At 38.2% G+C, this 24,549-nt stretch overlaps 1 protein-coding gene across 2 annotated transcripts in view; it reads left to right on the forward strand.

Moving 5' to 3' along the window:
- Positions 1–24,549, forward strand: part of ACBD6 (acyl-CoA binding domain containing 6) — a 229,155-nt gene that overhangs the window by 103,660 nt on the left and 100,946 nt on the right. The gene's annotated exons all lie outside the window — the stretch shown is intronic.

Below are 24,549 nucleotides of genomic sequence, written 5' to 3' on the forward strand. Positions count from 1 at the left end.
TCACGAGTGTTCCAATTTTTCCACTTCTTCGCCAATACACATTATTTTTCTGTTCATTAGCCATTCTAATGGGCATGAAGTGATATCTCATCATGGTATGGATTTGATTTGCATTTCCCTAATGACTAATGATGCTGAGTATCTTTTCATGTACTTGTTGACAGTTTATATGTCTTCTTTGGAAAAATGTCTATTTAAGTGTTTCACCCCTTTTTAAACTGAGTTGTCTTTTATATTTAAGATCTAAAAATTCTTTATATATATTCTGGACATTAGACCATTATCAGATGTATGATTTGCAGATATCTTCTCCCTTTTCGTGGGCTGTCTTTTCACTTTCTTAATAGTGCCCTTTGGTGCATGTAAAGTTTTTAATTTTGATGAAGTCCAGTGTATCTATTTCCTTTTGTTGGTTGTGCTTTTGGCATCATACCTAAGAAACCTTTGCCAAATCCAAGGTCATTAAGATTTACCCCGAAATTTTCTTTCTTTCTTTCTCTCTCTTTTTTTTTTGACTGTGGCAAAATATATATAACATAAAATTTACCACTTTAACCATTTTAAGTGTACAGTTCTGTGGCATTAACTACTTTTACGGTGTTTAACCGTCACCACCATTCATCTCTAGAACCTTTTCATCTTCACCAATTGAAACTCTGTACTCATAACTAGCTCCCCATTCCCCACCGCACCCCCTCAGCCCCTGGCAGCCACCATTCTACTTTCTCTCTTCATGAATTTGACTACTGTAGATACCTCAGACAAGTAGAATCATACAATATTTGTCCTTTTGTGACTGGCTTATTTCGCTTAGCATAATGTCTTCAAGGTTCGTCCCTGATGTAGCATGTGTCAGAATTTCTTTCCTTTTTAAAACTAAATAATGTTGCATTGTATGTGTATACCATATTTTGTTTATCCAGATATCCATCTACAGACACTTAGGTGACTTTCATCTTTTGGCTGTTGTAATTAATACTTCTATGAATATGGGTAACAAATGTCTGTTTGAATCCTTGCTTTCACTTCTTTTGAGTATATACCCAGAAGTGGAATTGCTGGATCATATGGTAATTCTTCGTTTAATGTTTTGAAGAATCACCATACCATTTCCACAGTGGCTGCACCATTCTACCTTCCCATCAACAATGCACAATTGTTCCAGTTTCTCCAAATCCTTACCAACACTTGTTATTTTCTGTATTTCTGATATTAGCCATCCTGGTGGGTGTGAAGTGGTGTCTCATTGTGGTTTTAATTTCACTTCCATAATGATTAATGATGTTGAACATTATTAATGTTGAACAATCAGTTTTGGCCATGTGTGTATCTTCTTTGGAGAAATGTCTATTCATGTCCTTTGCCCATTCTTTAATTGGGTTGTTTGGGTTTTTTTTGTTGTTAAGCTGTAAGAAGTCTTTATATAGTCTAGATATCACCCCCTTATCAGATGCATGGTTTACAAATATTTTCTCCCATTCTTTGGGTTTTTTTTCACTCTGCTGATAATAGTGTCCTTTGATGCACGATAGTTTAAAATTTTGATGAAGTTCAACTTATGTATTTTTCCTTTTGTTGCCTGTGTTTTTGGTGTCATATCCAAGAAATCATTGCAAAATGCCATGCCATGAAGCTTTTTCCCAGGTTTTCTTTAAGAGCTTTATAATTTTAACTTTGTTTTTTGACCCAAGTAAAAGGTAACGTAAGGGTCCAGCTTCATTTTTTTGCATGTGGATATTCAGTTTTCCCAGCGCCATTTATTGAAAGGCTGTCTTTTCTTCACTGAATGGTCCTGACACCCCTTGTCAAAAATCACTTGACCATATATGCAAGAGTTTGGGATCTCTGTTCTATTCCATTGGTCTATATGTCTGTCTTTATGCCACTACTACCCTGGTTTGATTACTGTAGCTTTGTAGTAATTTTTGAAATCAGGAAGTGTGAGACTTCCAACTTGTTTTTCTTTTTCAAGGTGGTTTTGGCTATTCTGGGTCCCTTAAGTTTCCATATGAATTTTAGGATGGATTTTTCTAATTCTACGAAAAAGTCATTGGGGTTTTGATGGAGGTTGCATTGAATCTATAGATCGATTTGGGGAGTACAGGTTTCCCTTGCTCTCTGAAAGTAAATCATTCCTACGAAACCTTTTGTAAGCCAAAATGATGTAAAGCAAAGAAGCAATTAGCTTAGGACACATCTTGCTAACGAACGCACAAAGTAAACTGAGATAACGCACAGATGCTCACACAGTTAAAAGTTATGGTGGCTTCGTGCTGAGATGCACAGTGTAGTTCCTGGAGAAGGAGCTAGATGGTGCCGCTCTTAGTGCTCAGGGTGCGCGCTGCCTCTACAATAGCCAGCTGCAAAACAAAGGGCGAGCGCTGGTTTTTCTTTTCACCTTTTTTTGTAAAAGCAAAAATCGTCTTCAGATTTCTTTCGGTTAGCAAAAACAGGTACTAATGTAGGTCTTTAGTAAAAGTGAAGTGGCATAAAGCAGACTTTTGAAAAGCAAGAGATACCTGTATTGTCATCTTAACAATGGTAAGTCTTCCAATCCATGGAATGGCCTTTTTTTGTGTCTCTAATTTCTTTCAGCATTGTTTTATAATTTTCAGTATACAGTACGTTTGCCTCCTTGGTTTAGTTTATTCCTGAGTATTTTATTCTTTTTTGACACTATTGTAAATGAAGCTATTTTCTAAATTTCTTTCTTTGATTATTCATTGTTAGTGTTTAGAAATGCAAGTGATTTTTGTGCGTTGATTCTTTATCCTGCAACTTGGCTGAATTTGCTTATTAGTTCTAACAGCTTTTTGTGGAATCTTAAGGGTTTTCTACATATAAGATATGTTCTCTATGAACAGAGATAATTGTACTTCTTCCTTTCCAACTTGGATGCCTTTTATTTCATCTTCTTGCCTAACTGCTCTGACTAGACCTTCTAGTACTGTGTTGAATAAAAGTAGTAAAAGTGGGCATCCTTGTCTTATTTAGGAGTTTGCTTTTTAATTTAGTATAAATTATACTAAAGATAGATACAAAACACTTTTCCTTTACATAATATTTGTTGGCATATCCCTTCCACTTTAGTCCCCTCGGCCTCCTGGGCTCACCCTGAACTTTTCATCAAGTCTGAAATTTTCAGTTCTAATTGTACTCTCCAATTCATTTCACTCTAAATCTCTTATTTGACTTTATGGAAATTCTGAGTCCCTTGACTGATCTGCCTTCTCCCATTTTAGTTCATTTTGTCCACTCTCATGCAATTATCCTCATCTTCATTTCCATTCCCTGTTTTTCACCTGGCAAAACGCTAATTCTGATTACAGTTGCCTGCCTTCTATACATCTACACTCTGGGTCTGGGCAAAGCTAGAAAAAAAAATTACTCAGCCTGGATATTATCATAAATCATGGTATCCATCTTTAATTTTGACTGGCAAGTCTTACGGTCTTTCTTACTCTCACATTTTCCCTTATTTCACAGACAAAATAGAAGACCTCTTTATCTCCAACCTGTCTCTCAGCCAGTAGCTGCAGCAACATATATTTCTTGGACACCCCTCAGACACTTCAAATGCACAGTGTCTAACACTGAACTTACCATCTCTCAACAGCCACCGCCCCCGCCCCCCCGTAATTGGCATCAGCATCCACCCACTACTCCAGGACTCCTCCTTTATTCTTCTCTCATTTTCACACCCACTGAAGTCCTATAGGTTCTGCCTGCTAAGTGTACCTCAAATCTATCCACTTCTCTATTTCAGCATTGCCAACACACTAGTTTAAGCTTATTAAATTATTTCAGCAGCTCTCAACTATATCCCTGCTTCTAATCTTGATGTCCTTCGATACATTTCCCACTTTTCATCTGGAGATTCTTTCTAAAATGCTAATTTTCAGGGGCTTCCCTGGTGGCGCAGAGGTTGAGAATCCGCCTGCCAATGCAGCGGACACGGGTTCGAGCCCTGGTCCGGGAAGATCCCACATGCCGCGGAGCAACTGAGCCCGTGCGCCGCAACTACTGAGCCTGCGCTCTAGAGCCCGCGAGCCACAACTACTGAAGCTCGTGCGCCTAGAGCCCATGCTCTGCAACTAGAGAAGCCACTGCAATGAGAAGTCCACGCACTGCAATGAAGACCCAACACAGCCAAAAATAAATAAATTAGGGAAAAAAAGAATGAAATGCTAATTTTCAAATGTTCTCTTGTTTACTTTTATTATTCTAAGGTAAAATCTAAATTTAATTTGCCCTATAAAACCCTTCATGATCTGGACCTTGCTTACCTCTCCACTTATTTCTCAGCACACTCCTAGCTTATGGTATGCTGAGTTCCACTGGTTCTGAAGAACTTGACATGCTGCTCACCTGTTGGCCGCCTTTTTTTTTTGAACATCTTTATAGGAGTGTAATTGCTTTACATTGTTGTGTTAGTTTCTGCTGTATAACAAAGTGAGTCAGCTATATGTATACATATATCCCCATATCCCCTCCCTCTTCAGCCTCCCTCCCACCCTCCCTATCTCACCCTTCTAGATGGTCACAAAGCACCAACCTGATCTCCCTGTTCTATGCAGCTGCTTCCCACTAGCTATGTATTTTACATTTCGTAGTGTATATATGTCAGTGCCATTCTCTCACTTCGTCCCGGCTTATCCTTCCCCTTCCCGTGTCCTCAAGTCTATTTTCTACTCCTGCATCTTTATTCCTGTCCTGCCCCTAGGTTCTTCAGAACCTTTTTAGATTCCATATATATCTGTTAGCATACAGTATTTGTTTTTCTCTTTCTGACTTACTTCATTCTGTATGACAGACTCTAGTCCATCCACCTCACTACAAATAACTCAATTTTGTTTCTTTTTATGGCTGAGTAGTATTCCATTGTATATATGAGCCACATCTTCTTTACCCATTCATCTGTCAGTGGACACTTAGGTTGCTTCCATGTCCTGGCTATTGTAAATAGTACTGCAATGAACATTTTGGTACATGACTTTTTTTGAATTATGGTTTTCTCAGGGTATAAGCACAGTAGTGGGATTGCTGGGTGATATGGTAGTTCTATTTTTAGTTTTTTAAGGAACCTCCATACTGTTCTCCATAGAGAACAGTATCAATTTACATTCCCACTAACAGTATCAATTTACATTCCCACTAACAGTGCAAGAGTGTTCCCTTTTCTCCACAACCTCTGCAGCATTTATTGTTTATAGATTTTTTTGATGATGGCCATTCTGACTGGTGTGAGGTGATACCTCATTGTAGTTCTGATTTGCATTTCTCTATTAATTAGTGATGTTGAGCATCCTTTTATGTGTTTGTTGACAGTCTGTATATCTTCTTGGAAGAAATGTATATTTAGGTCTTCTGCCTATTTTGGCATTGGGTTGTTTGTTTTTTTGATATTGAGCTGCATGAGCTGCTTGTATATTTTGGAGATTAATCCTTTGTCAGTTGCTTCATTTGCAAATATTTTCTCCCATTCTGAGGGTTGTCTTTTCGTCTTGTTTATGGTTTCCTTTGCTGTCGAAAGCTTTTAAGTTTCATTAGGTCCCATTTGTTTATTTTTGTTTTTACTTCCATTTCTCTAGGAGGTGGGTCAAAAAGGATCTTGCTGTGATATATGTCACAGAGTGTTCTACCTATGTTTTCCTCTAAGAGTTTTATAGTGTCTGGCCTTACATTAGGTCTTTAATCCATTTTGAGTTTATTTTTGTGTACACTGTTAGGGAGTGTTCTAATTTCATTCTTTTACATGTAGCTATCCAGTTTTCCCAGCACCACTTATTCAAGAGGCTGTCTTTTCTCCATTATATATTCTTGCCTCCTTTATCAAAGATAACGTGACCATATGTGCGTGGGTTTATCTCTGGGCTTTCTATCCTGTTCCATTGACCTATATTTCTGTTTTTGTGCCAGTACCATACTGTCTTGATTACTGTAGCTTTGTAGTATAGTCTAAAGTCAGGGAGCCTGATTCCTCCAGCTCCGTTTTTCTTTCTCAAGATTGCTTTGGCTGTTCGAGGTCATTTATGTTTCCATACAAATTGTGACATTTTTTGTTCTAGTTCTCTGAAAAATGCCATTGGTAGTTTGATAGTGATTGCATTAAATCTGTAGATTGCTTTGGGTAGTATAGTCATTTTCACAATGTTGATTCTTCCAATCCAAGAACATGGTATATCTCTCCATCTGTTGGTATCATCTTTAATTTCTTTCATCAGTATCTTATAGTTTTCTGCATACAGATCTTTTGTCTGTTTAGGTAGGTTTATTCCTAGGTTTTTTATTCTTTTTGTTGCAGTGGTAAGTGGGAGTGTTTCCTTAATTTCAGTTCCAGTTTTTTCATCACTAGTGTATAGGAATGCAAGAGATATCTGTGCATTAATTTTGTATCCTGCTACTTTACCAGATTCATTGATTAGCTCTAGTAGTTTTCTGGTAGCATCTTTAGGATTCTCTATGTATAGTATTATGTCATCTGCAAACAGTGACAGTTTCACGTCTTCTTTTCTGATTTGGATTCCTTTTATTTCTTTTTTGTCTCTGATTGCTGTGGCTAAAACTTCTAAAACTATGTTGAATAATAGTGGTGAGAATGGGCAGCCTTGTCTTCTTCCTGATGTGAGTGGAAATGGTTTCAGTTTTTCACCATTGAGAGCGATGTTGGCTGTGGGTTTGTCATATATGGCCTTTATAAAATGTTGAGGTTAGTTCCCTCTATGCCTACTTTTGGAGAGTTTTTATCATAAATGGGTGTTGAATTTTTTGAAAGCTTTTTCTGCATCTGTTGAGATTATCATATGGTTTTTATTCTTCAGTTTGTTAATATGGTGTATCACATTGATTGATTTGCATATATTCAAGAATCCTTGCATTCCTGGGATAACCCCCACTTTATCATGGTATATGATCCTTTTAATGTGCTTCTGTATTCTGTTTGCTAGTATTTTGTTGAGGATTTTCACATCTATGTTCATTAGTGATACTGGTCTGTAGTCTTCTGTTTTTGTAATATCTTTGTCTGGTTTTGGTATCAGGATGATGGTGACCTCGTAGAAGGAATTTGGGAGTGTTCCTCCCTCTGCTATATTTTGGAAGAGTTTGAGAAGAATAGGTCTTAACTCTTTTGTGAATGTTTGATAGAATTCGCCTGTGAAGTCATCTGGTCCTGGGCTTTTGTTTGTTGGAAGATTTTTAATCACAGTTTCAATTTCAGTGCTTCTGATTGGTCTGTTTACATTTTCTAGTTCTTCTTCTGGGTTCAGTCCTGGAAGGTTGTGCTTTTCTACTAATATGTCCATTTCTTCCAGATTGTCCATTTTATTGGCATATAGATGCTTTTAGTAATCTCTCATGGTCCTTTGTATTTCTGCAGTGTCAGTTGTTACTTCTCCTTTTTCATTTCTAATTCTGTTGATTTGTCTTCTCCCTTTTTCACTTCATGCATCTGGCTAATGGTTTATCAATTTTGTTTATCTTCTCAAAGAACCAGCTTTTAGTTTTATTGATCTTTGCTATCATTGCCTACATTTCTCTTTCATTTATTTCTGATCTGATCTTTATGATTTCTTTCCTTCTGCTAACTTTGGGGATTTTTTGGTCTTCTTTCTCTAATTGCTTTAGGTGTAAGGTTAGGTTGTTTGAGATTTTTCTTGTTTATTGAGGTAGGATTGTATTGCTATGAACTTCCCTCTTAGAACTGCTTTTGCTGCATCCCATAGGTTTTGGGTCATCGTGTTTTCATTGTCATTTGTTTCTAGGTATTTTTTGATTTCCTCTTTGATTTCTTCAGTGATCTCTTGGTTATTTAGTAGCATGTTGTTTAGCCTCCATGTGTTTGTATTTTTTTTTTTTTTTTGCGGTACGCGGGCCTCTCACTGCTGCAGCCCCTCCCGTTGCGGAGCACAGGCTCCGGTCGCACCGGCCCAGTGGCCATGGCCCACGGGCCCAGTCGCTGTACGGCATGTGGGATCTTCCCGGACTGGGGCACGAACCCGTGTCCCCTGCATCAGCAGGCGGACTCTCAACCAGTGCGCCTCCAGGGAAGCCCCTCTATTTTTTTAACATTTTTTTTTCTGTAACTGATATCTAGGCTCATAGTGTTGTGGTCGGGAAAGATACTTGATACGATTTCAGTTTTCTTAAATTTACCAAGGCTTGATTTGTGACCCAAGATATGACCTATCCTGGAAAATGTTTCATGAGCACTTAAGAAAAAAGTGTATTCTGTTGTTTTTAATGGAATGTCCTATAAATATCAGTTAGGTCCATCTTGTTTAATGTGTCATTTAAAGCTTGTGTTTCCTTATTAATTTTCATTTTGGTTGATCTGTCCATTGGTGAAAGTGGGGTGTTAAAGTCCCTGCTATTATTGTGTTACTCTTGATTTCCCCTTTTGTGGCTGTTAGCATTTTTTGCCTTACGTATTGAGGTGCTCTTATGTTGGGTGCATAAATATTTACAACTGTTACATTTTTTTCTTGGATTGATCCCTTGATCATTATTTAGTGTCCTTCTTTGTCTCCTGTAATAGTTTTTAAAGTGCATTTTGTCTGATATAAGAATTGGTACTCCAGCTTTCTTTTGATTTCCATTTGCATGGAATCTTTTTCCATCCCTTCACTTTCAGTCTGTGTGTGTCCCTAGGTTGAAGTGGGTCTCTTGTAGACAGCATATATATGGGTCTTGTTTTTGTATCCATTCAGCCTGTTTGGGTCTTTCAGTTGGAGCATTAAACCATTTATATTTAAGGTAATTATCAATATGTATGTTCCTTTTACCATTTTCCTAATTGTTTTGGGTTTGTTATTGTAGGTCCTTTCCTTCTCTTGTGTTTCCTGCCTAGAGAAGTTCCTTTAGCGTTTGTTGTAAAGCTGGTTTGGTGGTGCTGAATTCTCTGAGCTTTTGCTTGTCTGTAAAGGTTTTAATTTCTCTGTCAAATCTGAGTGAGATTCTAGCTGGGTAGAGTAATCTTGGTTGTAGGTTTTTCCCTTTCATCATTTTAAATATGTCATGCCACTCCTTTCTGGCTTGCAGAGTTTGTGCTGAAGCATCAGCTGTTAACCTTAAGGGGATTCCCTTGTGTGTCATTTGTTACTTTTCCCTTGTTACTTTTCCCTTGTGTGTCATTTGTTCACTTTAATATTTTTTCTTTGTATTTAATTTTTGACAGTTTGATTAATATGTGTCTTGGCGTGTTTCTCCTTGGATTTATCCTGTATGGGACTCTCTGCTTCCTTGACTTGATTGACTATTTCCTTTCCTATATTAGGGAAGTTTTCAACTCTAATCTCTTCAAATGTTTTCTCAGTCCCTTTCTTTGTCTTTTCTTCTGGGACCCCTATAATTCGAATGTTGGTGCGTTTAATGTTGTCCCAGAGGTATCTGAGACTGTCCTCAATTCTTTTCATTCTTTTTTCTTTATTCTGCTCTGTGGTAGTTATTTCCACTATTTTATCTTCAAGGTCACTTATCCGTTTTTCTGCCTCAGTTATTCTGCTATTGATTCCTTCTAGAGAATTTTTAATTTCATTTATTATGTTGTTCATCATTGTTTGTTTGCTCTTTAGTTCTTCTATATCCTTTTTAAACGTTTCTTGTATTTTCTCCATTCTATTTCCAAGATTTTGGATTATGTTTACTGTCATTACTCTGAATTCTTTTTCAGGTAGACTGCCTGTTTCCTCTTCATTTGTTTGGTCTGGTGGGTTTTTACCTTGCTCCTTCATCTGCTGCATATTTCTCTGTCTTCCCATTTTGCTTAACTTACTGTGTTTGGGGTCTCCTTTTCGCAGGCTGCAGGTTTGTAGTTCCCATTGTTTTTGGTGTCTGACCCCAGTAGGTAAGGTTGGTTCAGTGGGTTGTGTAGGCTTCCTGGTGGAGGGGACTAGTGCCCGTGTTTTGGTGGATGAGGCTGGATCTTTTCTTTCTGGTGGGCAGGACTGAGTTCTGTGGTGTGTTTTGGGGTGTCTGTGAACTTACTATGATTTTAGGCAGCCTCTCTGCTAATGTTTGGGGTTGTGTTCCTGTCTTGCTAGTTGTTTGGCATGGGGTGTCCAGCACTGGAGCTTGCTGGTCGTTGAGTGGAGCTGGGTCTTAGCGTTGAGGTGGAAATCTCTGGGACAGCTCTCGCCGATTGATATTACATGGGGCCAGGAGGTCTCTGGTGGTCCAGTGTCCTGAACTTGGCTCTCCCACTTCCGAGGCTGAGACCTGACACCCAGCTGGAGCACTGAGATCCTGTCAGACACATGGCTCAGAAGAAAAGGGAGAAAAAAATAAAATAAAGGTATTAAAATAAAATTTTTTTTTAATTATTAAAAAATAAAAAAGTAATTAAAAAAAGAGAGCAACCAAACCAATAAACAAATCCACCAATGATAACAAGCACTAAAAACTAAACTAAGATAAACATATAAATCAGAAAGTAGTCAGTCTCACACAGCAAACCCCAAGTCTGCAGTTGCTCCCAAAGTCCGCTGCCTCAATTTTGGGATGATCATTGTCTATTCAAGTGTTCCACAGATGCAGGGAGATCAGGTTGATTGTGGAGATTTAATTTGCTGCTCCTGAGGCTGCTGGGAGAGATTTCCCTTTCTCTTCTTTGTTCGCACAGCTCCTGGGGTTCAGCTTTGGTTTTGGCCCTGCCTCTGCATGTAGGTTGCCTGAGGGTGTCTCTTTCTTCACCCAGAAAGGCGGGGGTTAAAGGAGAAGCTGATTAGGGGGCTCTGGCTCACTCAGGCCTGGGTGAGGGAGGGGTACAGAATACGGGGTGAGCCTGCAGTGGCAGAGGCTGGTGGGACATTGCCACAGCCTGAGGTGTGCCGTGTGTTCTCCTGGGGAAGTTGTCCCTGGATCACGGGACCCTGGCCGTGACGGGATGCACAGTTCCCAGGTGGGGAGGTGTGGATAGTGACCTGTGCTTGCACACAGGCCTCTTGGTGGCTGCAGCAGCAGCCTTAGCATTTCATGCCCGTCTCTGGTGTCCACGCTGATAGCCACGGCTTGCACCCATCTCTGAAGCTCATTTAGGCAGTGCTCTGAATCCCCTCTCCTCGTGCACCCTGAAACAATGGTCTCTTGCCTCTTAGGTCCAGAATTTTTTCCCGAACTCCCTCTCAGCCAGCTGTGGTGCATCAGCCCCTTTCAGGCTGTGTTCACGCAGCCAATCCCAGTCCTCACCCTGGTATCTGACCTCTGAAGCCCAAGCCTCAGCTCCCAGCCCCTGCCCGCCCCGGCTTATGAGCAGACAAGCCTCTCGGGCTGGTGAGTGCTGGTCGGCACCCATCCTCTGTGCGGGAATCTCTCCGCTTTGCCCTCTGTACCCCTCTTGCTGTGCTCTCCTCCATGGCTCCGAAGCTTCCCCCCCACCCACTCCCCGTCTCCACCAGTGAAGGGGCTTCCTAGTGTGTGGAAGCATTTCCTCCTTCACAGCTCCCTCCCAGAGTTGCAGGTCCTGTCCCTATTCTTTTGTCTCTGTTTTTTCTTTTTTCTTTTGCCCTACCCAGGTACGTGGGGAGTTCTTGCCTATTGGGAAGTCTTAGGCCTCCTGCCAGCATTCAGTAGGTGTTCTCTAGGAGTTGTTCCACATGTAGATGTATTTTTGATGTATTTGTGAGGAGGAAGGTGATCTCCACATCTAACTCCTCTGCTGTTTAGAAGGTCCTCCTGTTGGTCTTCTTAGATACTGTTTTCTGTCTCCTTTGTTCTCCCTCCTAGGCCTCAGTTTACACATCATTTCCTCCAGGAAGCCTTCCTTCACTCTGACCAGATAGACACCCCCACTTATATAGCTCCCTGTTCTTAAGCTCATCAAAGAGCGACCACAGTGTTTTGTAATTGTTTGTAATTGTTTTGTAATTCACTGCTTGTTTTGTAATTCACTGTTTACATGTCTGTCCTCAGCACCACCGTATACAGGTACCAGAGTATGGTTGTATGACCAGTGCCTCGTATGTCTGACATAGAGTCAGTGCTCAGTAAATATTGAACAAAGGAATATCAGCTTATAAAGAAGTTGACAAAATGTTAGAAAAAATATATCATGACAACCAGAAAAGACCAAAGCATTTACCAGAACCTTTGGGGTATCCTTGTTATTTTATTAGAATAAATACTTCTTTCCCCGTTAGACATGTGTGCATTCTTCTTGGGCCAGTTCCCTAGCTTCGAGTCATAGGTCAAACTCATAACCTTAAGCCATATATATTTCACTGATTTTTTTTTTTAGTAGTTTGTATATATACAAAGGAAAGAAAACTCAAAAAATGCAAAAGACTAACTTTAAATCTTTCTCCTATCCTTGTTTCAGAACTTTGATGTTTTAAGGAATATTAGCATTTTCATTGTGTTATAATTATTATTAAAACTTTTCTTCTAGTACTTTCATCATTTCATGGTTTCTGTGATCCATCTAGAATTAATTTGTGTCATATGTATGCAATAGGAATTTTATTTTTGTCCAGATGTTGCCAGCTTTGCTTTTGTCTAGATGATTAGCTGGTTGTTCCAATAATGTTTATTGAATAATCTTTTCTCTACTGATTTGAAGTGTCTTGTTTTTATAGTCTTACTTCATCTACATATTTCACTGTGTTTCTCGGCTGTTCTATTGCTCTGTTTTTCTGTTCATATACTTGTGCTATGCTGTTTTAAGTATTGTAGCTTCAAAATATGTTTTAATACCTGGCAGGATAGATTACTTAATTACTTATTCAGAATATTCTCTATTATTTTTGCTTGTTTATTTTTCTTTGTGAACTTTAAAATCATCTTTCCAACCCTCACTTCCCCCAGTCACCACCAACACTAAGTTAAAAAACAAACAAAAACTTATTGGTGCACTCATGACTTTTATTTGGTTTGCATTGTCAGGGGTAGTATTTTAGAGGGAAGTGTCCCTAGTCTAGGCTCAGCCTGAAGTTTTTGCCTGTGGATTTCTTGTATCCTATTTGAGTGTTATAAGACAAACAATACAAAAAACTGCTGTACGTGGCTTTATAGAATGCTCTTTACCTAACACTAAACTTTAATGCAAAGTAAAAGTTCCACGTAGGTTTTAAGGATGGATCAGTTGGGACTATATGCCTGGCCAGTGTTTTCCTTGCCCTGTTTGTTTTCATATGACCACTCTGTGTTGCGCCTTTTCCTTTATTATTGACAGTCCTAATCCATGTGATCTAGCTTCAGTTAAGGGAATGCTTTTGGCTTTGTCAGTTTGGGTTGCTAACATGCTTCCAAATCAGAGGGCTTTTGGAGATTAACTCTCAGAATAGCTTTCCCCTTGTAATTTCTTCTTAGGTTTCCTTATTGAAAACTCTTTTCAAATATAAACAATACAAACATAATAAATGGAAGGAAATGTTCATCTCCCTCATGACTCAGTCTTTCTGAAACAACATTATTATTGACTGGCCTATTGGTTGCCAAAAAGGAAAATCAATTTTATTAGAAGTATTTGCTTGGCCACAGATCTTGGTACTAACCCAGCAGAGACAGGCTGATGTTATCAAGTATCTGAAGACTAATTTTTACCATTAGCCTGAAACGGAGTAGTAATTAAAGATATGTCAACGTCTACTCTGTGTTTTCCTGTCATTTTTACCTTTCAGTATATCTCATATATACTTTTATTGCACTGCAGTTTCTGCATTCTGTGACTCTGATGGAATTGGATCTTTTAATTTTATTTCTGAGAAAGATCCTTTATAGATTTCATTTGTTATCTGGCAGTATTATGGACACAGTTTTGTCTTTTCCACTGCTTGGTATTGATTTTTAGTTCAGCTCTGGAAGTTAGGTCCTTAACTACATTTGAGATTAGGATATGGGTTAAATACACACCCCACCCCCACCCCCGCCAGACCTCTTGAGTAAGTTTGATCTTTAAGTCCTGGAGAATGATTAAAACCACTCTAAAAGCACATTTAAAAGTATCCGAATGCTAGATTTATTGCTAGACTTCTCAGCTTTATAGTAAAGTAGTGTTAAGGAAATAAGAGAGGTTGGGGGAGAAGTGGGAGCGTCTGTGGTGTTGGATGTCTACACTGTGTGTCCTGGGTGTTAAGCACTTCCAAAGAAGAATATTTTGAGTGTTACTGAAATGTTTAAGGACTTTGTGATTCATAAATTACATAAACTTACGGTTTATATAATGGCACAGAGCTACATACCCTCTCACTGAATACCTTCATGACTGTGTGTTATAGAAAATTTCAAAAAACATGAGATTTAACTAGATTTATTGCAGTGACCATTTTGTAATATATACAGATATCGAATCATGGTGTTGTATACCTGAAACCAATATGATGTTATACGTCAGTTATAGCTCAGTTTTAGTAAAGAATACTTGTGAAATGAAAGAATCTGAAAAGAAGAAATGCTATATGCAGATATAGTTTTATGAAATAAGTAGGAAATATATATTTTAAAAAAAAAGAATGGGGATAATGAGAATTCTAGATTACTCCAGGGTGTTGTGGGGCTTAAAATGATGACAGCAGCTCCTCTACCTCAGGGCTAGCCTACTGTTCTTTGGCCGGGTCTGCTCTTCCCCAAGTTCACCAGGCATATTGCTGCCAGTAGAGCCTTCCCAAGACTGCTGTTTATTGTGTCACTGACCTGTTCAAAACTCTTTAATGACTTCCCTGCTTATAGAATGAATTCCAAACTCTGTAGATTTGAATTCACAGTTCTCTATCATGGGTTGGGGGGGCGGCGGCAAGAGAAAAGTATATAAAGCAGTAAATAAAACCATCTGTAATTCTGTTGTGTGCGTGTTGGGGGGGGGTAGGATATAAAACAGTTTTTTAGTATTTGCCATGTACCAAGCATCTTATGTATAGTCATCACATTAATCTGATAACGTAGGTGTATTATTTGCATTTTCATGATAAAGAAACAGAAGGCATAGAGTTAGTAAGTGACAAAGTTTAGACTTGAACATGTTCTGATTCCAAAGCCCAAGCCCTTATCCTCTCCTCTGTAAAATTTGAGTACATTTCCTTCTCATCTTTATTTTTTCTGCTTACATGTATATAACATATTTTAAAGATAGTTGGTACATTATTGCACACAGAGTAGTTTTTCTTAATTATCTAAAATACTGAGATATAAAATACATTCAGTGAGGTACATATAGTACAAAAAATTAAGTATACAACCAAATGCGTTATATATGTGTGTGTGTGTATCTGTGCAACTGCCATCTATATCAAATTAGAATACTTCCAGAACCCCTTGCAGGTTTTTTTTCATAAGCTACTTCCTGTCACTATCAATCCTTCCACCCCCGCTCTGAGGTAACTGTTATTCTGACTTCCATCATCATCAGTTCTGTCTCTTCTTGAAATTCAGGTGTTTAGAATATCATAATAATATTCTTTTGGATCAGGCTTATTATGCTCAATAAAACAGTTGTACGAGTCATCCAGGTTGTTACGTATTTCATTTGTTCCTTTATTTGTATTGCTGTGTAACATTTCATTGTATGCATATACCACAATATATCCATTCTCCTGTTGATGGATATTTAGTTTTTAGGGGCTTTTTTCTGTCCCTTCAGTTTTAGGCTACTATGAATAAAGTGCCTGTGAACATTCTTGAACATGGACATATACACATATATTTCCATTCCTCTTGTGTATATACTTAGGAGTAGAATTGCTGGGTGGTAAGATAACTGTGTTTAACCTTTTGGGGAATGCTATGGTTTTTCAAAGAGGCTTCCCTATTTTACATTCCCACCAGCAATGTATGAGAGTTCCAGTTTCTCAACATCCTTGTCAACATTTGTTATTATCAGTCTTTTTGATTACACCCATCCTAGCATATCTCATCGTGGTTTTGAATTTCATTTCCCCTGTGGTTAATGATGTTGAGCATCTTTTCATGTGCTTACTGACCATTTTTATATGTTCTTTTTTTTAATAGTATATGATTCATGATTATTTATAAATTTATTTATAAATTTATTTATTTTTTAAATTTATTTTTGCCTGCATGGGGTCTTCATTGCTGCGTGCAGGCTTTCTCTAGTTGCGGCAAGCAGGGGCTACTCTTTGTTGTGGTACGCAGGCTTCTCATTGCAGTCGCTTCTCTTGTTGCGGAGCATGGGCTTCAGTAGTTGCAGCACACGGGCTCAGTAGTTGCAGCACGTGGGCCCTAGAGCCTGCAGGCTTCTGCGGCGCATGGGCTCAGTAGTTGTGGCTCGCGGGCTTTCGAGCGTAGACTCAGTAGTTGTGGTGCACGGGCTTAGCTGCTCCACAGCATGTGGGATCTTCCCAGACCAGAGCTAGAACCCATGTCCCCTGCATTGGCAGGCGGGTTCTTAACCACTGTACCACCAGGGAAGTCCCTTTATATGTTCTTTAGGTAAATGTCTATTCAGATCCTGTGCCCATTTTATTTTTAATTGGGTGGGGGAAGAAAAAGACATAGGAAGCACAGTAAGGTTCTCTAGAAGCAAAATCTGTTGAGGGATGTAATGGACTCAGGGCCAGCCTTTTGAGGCAAATCATCATTTGTGACTCATGTTACCATCCTTTCATCTGTCTGATATATTTACCTGGGTGAAATCAGCTTTGAGGACTACCATTGGTGACCTCAGAGGGAAAATATGTCACAACAGATGCCTAAAAGGTGTGAATACAAGGGAGTAGGTTGGAAGCTGTGCTTAGGTGATGGTATTAGTAGTGGGATGATGAAGACTAACTGAGTCAGACCTTTTATTTTGCTCTTGGCATTTTTAAAAAACCTCCCTAAATTCCCTACCCACCATTAGGAGAGACACCCCCCACCCTCCGTCAAAGAACAGGGACTAGGGTAGTTTCATGGATTCATCTAATTCCTTAAGGGTCTCTGTACCTTGAACAACTAGAGCAAACAGTTACTAACAGTGCCTATGCCCATTTTAAAAATTGAATTATTTGTCTCTTTATTATTGAGTTGTAAGAGTTACATATTTTGAGTGTAAATCCCTTACAAAATATATGATTTATAGGGAATTCCCTGGTGGTCCAGTGGTTAGGACTCTGCACTTCCATTTCAGGGGTCAGGGTTGATCCCTGGTTGGGGAACTAGGATCCCTGTGTGCCATGCGGTGCGGCAAAAAAAAAAAGTGTGTGTGTGTGTGTATACACACATATATATACATATATACACGATTTATAAATATGTTCTTCCATTCAGTGGATTGTCTTTTCACTTGCTTGATAGTGTCCTTTGAAACACAAAAATTTTTAATTTTGATAAAACCTAATTTATCTATTTTTTAATTTTGTTGTTTGTGTTTTTGGTGGTGTTTCTAAGAAACGATTGCCTAATCAGAGATCATAGTGATTAAGCCTTTTTCGTCTATTAGCTTTATAGTGTTATCTCTTATGTTTAGGTCTTTGATTCATTTTGAATTAATTGTGTATGATGTGAGATAGGAGTCTGACTTCATTCTTTTAAATATGGATATCCAGTTGTTTCAGCATCATTTATTGAAAAGACTATTCTTTCCCCCATTGAATTGTTGTAGTACCCTTGTCAAAAATCAATTGACCATAAATGTGAGGGTTTATTTCCAGATTTTCAATTCTGTTCCATTGATTGATATCTCTACCCTTAAGCCTGTACCACACTGTGTTGATTACTATAGCTTTGTAGTAAGTTTTGAAACTGAGATGTGTGAGTTCTCCAGCTTCGTTCTTTTTTTCTTTTTCCAAGATTGTTTTGGCTATTCTGGGTCCCTTGAATTTCCATTTGAATTTTATAATCAACTTGTTCATTTCCACAAAAAAATAAAGGCAGCTGAGATTTTGATAGGGATTACATTGAATTTGTAGATCAATTTGGAGAGTAGTGCCATTTTAAGATTTTAAGTCTTCTAATTCATGAACATGAAGTGTCTCCCCATTCATTTAGATCTTATTTTATTTCTTTCAGTGCTTTGTAGTTTTTAGTGCACAAGTCTTACACTTCTTTTGTTAAATTTATTCCTAAGTATTTTATTCTTTATACCTCTATTTTAAATAGAATTGTTTTCTTAATTTCTTTTGTGATTGTTAATTGTTAGTATATGGAAATACAATTGAGTTTTTTGTGTTGATCTTGTATCCTGCATTCTTGTTGAACTCATATTTCTAATAGGTTGTGTGGGGGGTGTTCTATATACGTGATTATGTCATCTACAAATAAAGGTATCTGAATGCCTTTTATTTCATTTTCTGGCGTACTTGCCTTATCTAAAACCTTCAATAAAATGTTGCATAGAAGTAGCAAGAGCAGACATCCTTGTCTTGTTCCTGGTCTTATAGGAAAAGTATTCAGTCTTTCACCATTAAGAATGATGTTGGGGGCTTCCCTGGTGGCGCAGTGGTTGAGAGTCCGCCTGCCGATGCAGGGGACACAGGTTCGTGCCTCGGTCCAGGAAGATCCCACATGCCGCGGAGCGGCTAGGCCTGTGAGCCATGGCCGCTGAGCCTGCGTGTCCAGAGCCTGTGCTCCGCAACAGGAGAGACCACAACAGTGAGAGGCCTGCATACCGCAAAAAAAAAAAAAAGAATGATGTTGGGATTGATCCATTTAAAAAAATTAATTAATTAAGTTATTTATGGCTGCATTGGGTCTTCATTGCTGTGCGTAGGCTTTCTCTACTTGCGGCGAGTGGGGGATACTCTTCTTTGTGGTCCATGGGCTTCTCATTGCAGTGGCCTCTCTTGTTGTGGGCTTCAGCATTTGTGGCACACAGGCTCCATAGTTGTGGCTCGTGGGCTGTAGAGCTCAGGCTCAGTAGTTGTGGTGTATGAGCTTGGTTGCTCCGCGGCATATGGGATCTTCCCGGACCAGGGCTCGAACCTGTGTCCCCTGCATTGGCAGGCGTATTCTTAACCACTGTGCCACCAGGGTAGTGATCCATTTCTAATTGTTAAACTAGCCTTGCTTTCTTAGAATAAATCTCACTTGCTGGTTTTAGTTTGGTAATATCTTATTTAGAGTTTTTGCATCTGTAACCATAAGGAATACTGATTGACCTGTAATTTGCTTTCATTGTAGTGTTCCTATCAGGTTTTGTTATCAGTTATACTAGCCTCATAAAACTAGAAGGGAAATATTCCTTCTTTATTATCTGAAAGAATGTGTTTAAGATTATTATTAGCCATTCCTTTAAATCTTAGGTAAGGGGTCTTCAGTTCCAGGCAAGACTCATTTCTCCCTATTCTTCCTCCTAAGTACAGGTAAAAACCCAACTGTGAAAGGCAGATTGGGGACCTAGAGAATTGAGGAATGACACTGTGGTGACTTCTCTTGAGTTTTCTTTTTGCTTCCTATGTAACCTGAACTGGGCTCTCGAGAAACCCACATCCCAGAAATGCCAGCAGGTATAGAAAAGAAAAACCTGTTTTCTCTCACCAAAGGACAGGGAAAGAGGCAGTCTAGCAGAATGGAACTTTTCAATAGTATCCACCCTACCCCAGCCAAACACCATACAGAAAGACATGTGCCACCCTTTGCAGTGTTTGGAGGTCAAGAGGGAAGCCTAGACATCCCCTGGCTGGTAGCAGACAATGCTTTCCTTCCTCACCAGGGTGGTATTAACAGAGGCTGAGCAGGAACCCTGGACTTGCACCTACTGCACAAAAGTAGCAGGCAGTGCTCCCTTCTCCTGCAAGGGTGGTATCAGTGGAAGCCAAGTGGTAAACTTGGACAACTACCCCCCCACTCTAGAAATAAAAGCAGTAGTAAAATGGTACTTACCCCCCTTTCCAAATAGAAAGTGGTGCTGTGGGGGTGGCGGTATTTCAGAGAAGAGGAAGCTGGAGAATGGGGTTCTTTAAGCTTATGTATGGAGTCCTAGGAAGATCCCAAAGTGACTCACACCTTAAACTGACTGGAATTAACAGAACAAAAGTTTTGAAAACTGAACTACGGTGTGGAACACTGCCCAGGTTTTCACATGGACCTCTAGGTAGCACGAAAACAAAGCAGACCAGAATCTCACTTCAAGGACTCTGAAAACTAAATTGTCATTGGACCCACAAGTCATAAAAGTAGGACAGGACCTGCATGAGAAACTTATATAGGGAGATTGCCTGCTAAAATAAAATAGATTTAAATAGGATCCAGATTCTCATAGCATACTCAAATTGAAAATTATTCATCATACCAAGAAGTAGGAAAATCACAACCTGAATGAGAAAAGGCAACCAACACACACCCAACACCAAGGTGACTCAGATGTTAAAATTATCTGACAGTTGTTTAATCATAAAAATGTTTCAGTGAGCAGTTATGAACATTCTTGAAACAAATGAAATGAAAAAGAACTAGGAAATCTCAGCAAAGGAATAGAAGATAAAAAAAGAACTAAATGGAAATTGTAGAACTGAAGATGTTATACAATGACGGAAATAAAAGTTTGCTGAGTGAGCTAAATACCAGAATGGAGACGACAAAGAAAAGGATCAGTGAACTTGAAGACAGATCAACAGAAATTACCTGATTGGAAAAACAGAGAAAGTAGATGGAAAAGAAATCAGCAGCATCTCCAGGACCTGTGGGATAATTACAAAAAAATCTAACTTTCTCATCATTGGAGTCCCAGAAGGAGAAGAGGAAGAGTGTGAAGCTGAAAAATATTCGAAGAAATAATGGCTGAAAACTTCCCAGTCTGATGAAAGATGTTACAGATTCAAGAAGCTGAGCGAACCCTGAACAGATAAACCTGAAAAACTCTATGCCAAAATACTTCAAAATCAAACTTTAGAAAATTAAAGAGAAGAAAACATTGAAAACAGCTAGTAGGAAAGAATACATTTTATCTATAAGGGAACAGTGATTCAAATGATTTTTCATGGAGGCCAGAGGAAGTGTCACCACATTCTTCAAGTGCTGAAAGAAAAGCTCTCAACTCATAATTCTATAGCCAGTTAAAATATCCTTCAGGAATAAACGTAAAATAAAGGCATTCTCAAATGAAGGAAAACTAAGAGAAATTGTCACCAGCAGACCTACTCTTAAAAAATGGCTAAATGGAAATTCTTTAAATAAAGAGGAAATGATAATAGAAGGAAACTTGGAACATAAACAACAAAGAGAAACAACAACGGAATGGGTAAAAAATAGAGGTAAACATGAATTTCTTTTATAAATTGCATTTGACCGTTGAATCAAAAATGTTAACATCATCTGATGTAGTGCTCAATGTATGTACAGGAAATTTAAGAGAGTAACATTATAAAGGATGGGGGAGGGGAATTCTGGTTTCAGCTTCAACGTGTAAAGAACGTAGAAATTGTTATTCTATCCTTACAACAACAGTCTTTACAACAGTAGTTGAACAAACTGAAAAGTAATGACTACATCAGATAAGTGCCACCCTGATATCTGAAGAGGCTCACAGACACAAGTAATCACAGCTCAGATCGCCTGGAGCAGAACCCATTGGAACCATAAACTGATAGGAACACAAGTGGTAATTGATGAATTGCTGGAGGCTAAGTGTGGACTGGCTTGAGAGGGAGTAACTCCTCAGGGGTTCAGTCTTAGGTGTGCCCTACACTCTTTCATGAGTTTTACTTTCAGGAACCCTCCTTCAGGTTCTCACAGTGAAGATCTGAGGAAAAAACCTTATTTCTGGCAGGAGGAGGGGGGAATAACCATGTTGAAATACACCTAGAGCATTCTCTATAGCAAAGGCCTACACTCCAAGGGAAAAGACTAATATATATATGTATACTGACATATGTCAGTTTTAATAAGTCAGGTTTTTGGTGGAATTTGTCCATTTCATCGTAAGTTATAAAAGATTGACCTGATGTTATTCATAATATCATTTTGCTATCATTGTAGTATCTTTAGGGTGTATAGTGCTATCCCTTTTTAAAAATTTTCTGATACTGATAATCTGTTTTTTTACTGACCATTCTTACTAAGGGTTTATCAACTTTAATCATTTCAGAGTATGAGCTTTTAGCTTTGTTGATTGTTTCCATTTTACATTTTGGTGTCTGTCATTGATTTTTGCTCTTTATTCTTTCCTTCTACTATCTTTGGACTTAATTTGCTGTTCTTTTTCTGACTTCTTGACATGGAAGCTTAGATCATTGTTCAACTGTTCTGATAGGTGTACTTAGAAGTATAAATTTCTCTATATGTATTACTTTAAATGCATTTAGTAAATTTTTACGTATTGTTATTATCCTCTAGTCAAAATATTTTTTAATTTCCACTGCAGTTTCTTTCTTTGAATCACGGGTTATCCAGATGTGTGTTTAATTGCCCCACATTTGGGGATTTTATAGTTTCCTTTTTATATTCATTTCTAGTTTGATTCTATTATTATAAGAGAACATGCTTGAGAGTTTCAATATTTTGAAATTAACACTTGCTTTTTGGCCCATTATAGTGTATATTTTGGGGAGTGTTGCATGTTTGCTTGGGAAGACTGTATTTTACAATTGTTTGCTCTAGACTTCTGCAAATATCATTTAGGTAAGGTTGGTTGATAGTGTTAGTCGAGTGTGCTAAATTCTTACTGGTTTTTTGTTGGCTTGTTTATCACTTACTGAGAATTATGTTAAAATCTCCAATTATGATTTATCTGTTTTACCTCTTAGTTCTGTTCATTTTTATATATCTTGAACTATGTTATTAGATACAAATTTAAAATTGTTTTCTCTTACTGTTGAATTGACCCTTTTATCATTGAGGAATGGCCATTTTAAAGTATTCATTCTTGCCTTAAAGTGTACTTTGTCCAGTGTTATATAGCCACATCAGCTTTACTGTGGATAGTGTTTGCCTTGTGTATTTTTTTCTGTTCTTTTACTTTTACTCTATCTCTGTGTTAGTCTTCTTGGGCTTCCATAACAAAATACCACAGACTGGGTGACTTAAACAACAGCCATTTTCTCACAGCTCTGAGGGCTTCAAGTCCAAGATCAAGGTACTCGCAGGGTTAATTTCTGGTGAGACCTTTGTAGTGCCTTACAGACAGCTGCCTTTTTACTGTATCCTCACATGACCTTTCTTTTTTTTTTTCCCAATATATTTTAACAATTTTTTTTAACATTTTTATTGGAGTATAATTGCTTTACAATGGTATGTTAGTTTCTGCTTTATAACAAAATGAATCAGTTATACATATACATATAGCCCCATATCTCTTCCCTCTTGCGTCTCCCTCCCTCCTACCCTCCCTATCCCACCCTTCTAGCTGGCTCACATGACCTTTCTATCAGTGCCCTCGTGGAGAGAGATCTCTGATGTCTCTTCCTTTTATAGGACACAAGTCCTATCAGATCAAGTCCCCACTCTTATGACCTCATTTAACTTTACCTCCTTAAAGGCCCTGTCTTCAAATACAGTCACATTGGTGGTTAGGGCTTAAACATACGAATTTTTTTTGGGGGGGGAGGGGTGGAGAGGGAGACACAATTCAGTCTATTAACATTATGTCTTTATATTTAAAGTGTGTTTCTTTTTGGCCGCACCGTGCAGCTTGTGGGATCTTAGCTCCCCGACTAGGAATCAAACCCGGGCCCACAGCAGTGAAGGCACTGCGTCTTAACCACTTGATCTCCAGGGAATTTCCTGAAGTGCGTTTCTTATAAACAGCATGTAGTTGAGTCTTAGTTTTTATCCAGTGTGATAATCTTTGTCTTTTAATTGCAGTGTTTAATATTTTTACATTTAATGTAATTACTGGTATAGTTCTGTTTAATTTTACCACCTTTCTTTTTGTTTTTTATTTTTTGTTTGTCTCACCTGCTTTTTGTCTTTGTTTTGCATTTCCCAGTGTCTTTTGTATTTGTCGAGTATTTTTTTAATTACTTCATTTTACCTTTTTTATTGGGTATTTGTTATTCCTTTTAGAATCATTCTTTTAGTGGTTATGGTAGAAACTACAAAATAGTCCCTTAACTTATTAAGTCTACCTTAAATTAATACTTTTGCCATGCCCTGAACACTGTAAAAATCTTAAAGTGGTTTAATTCTGTTTAGTTTTTTTCCTGCTTGTGTTGCTGTAATTGTGATATATTTTTACTTCTGTATTTGCTGCATTCCTCACAAGATACTGTTTTTGCATTAAATAGTCAATAGTCTTTTACCCTTATTCACATATTTACCGTTTCTGATGCTCTTTGACCTCTTGCACTTTCCTGATTCTATCTGGTATCATTTTTCTTTTGCCTGAAGAGCTTTAATATTTCTTATAGTATTGACTTCTAGTGATGAATCATCTCAGCTTCAGTTGTCTGAGTATGTCTTTTCCACTTATAGTTTAGAAAGGTAATTTTGCTTGATAGAGAATTCTGTGTTGGCCAGTTTATTTTTTCCTGCCCTTTAGAGCTATCATTCTGTTGTCTTCTAGCTCTCATATTTTGTTTTGAGAAGTTAGCCACAATTCTTCTGTTGTTCCTCTGAGAATAGTGTATCTTTTTTGCTCTGATTGCATTTAAGAGTTTTTCTATATTTCATTTTCCAGCAGTGGCTAAGTGTTCTTTGTTTGTTTGTTTCTTAAATTCTGGTTGGAGCTCCACATTGAGTTCTTAATTA

This window comes from Leucopleurus acutus (assembly GCF_964270905.1).
Source record: "Leucopleurus acutus genome assembly, chromosome: 2".
Taxonomy (NCBI): Eukaryota; Metazoa; Chordata; class Mammalia; order Artiodactyla; family Delphinidae; genus Leucopleurus; species Leucopleurus acutus.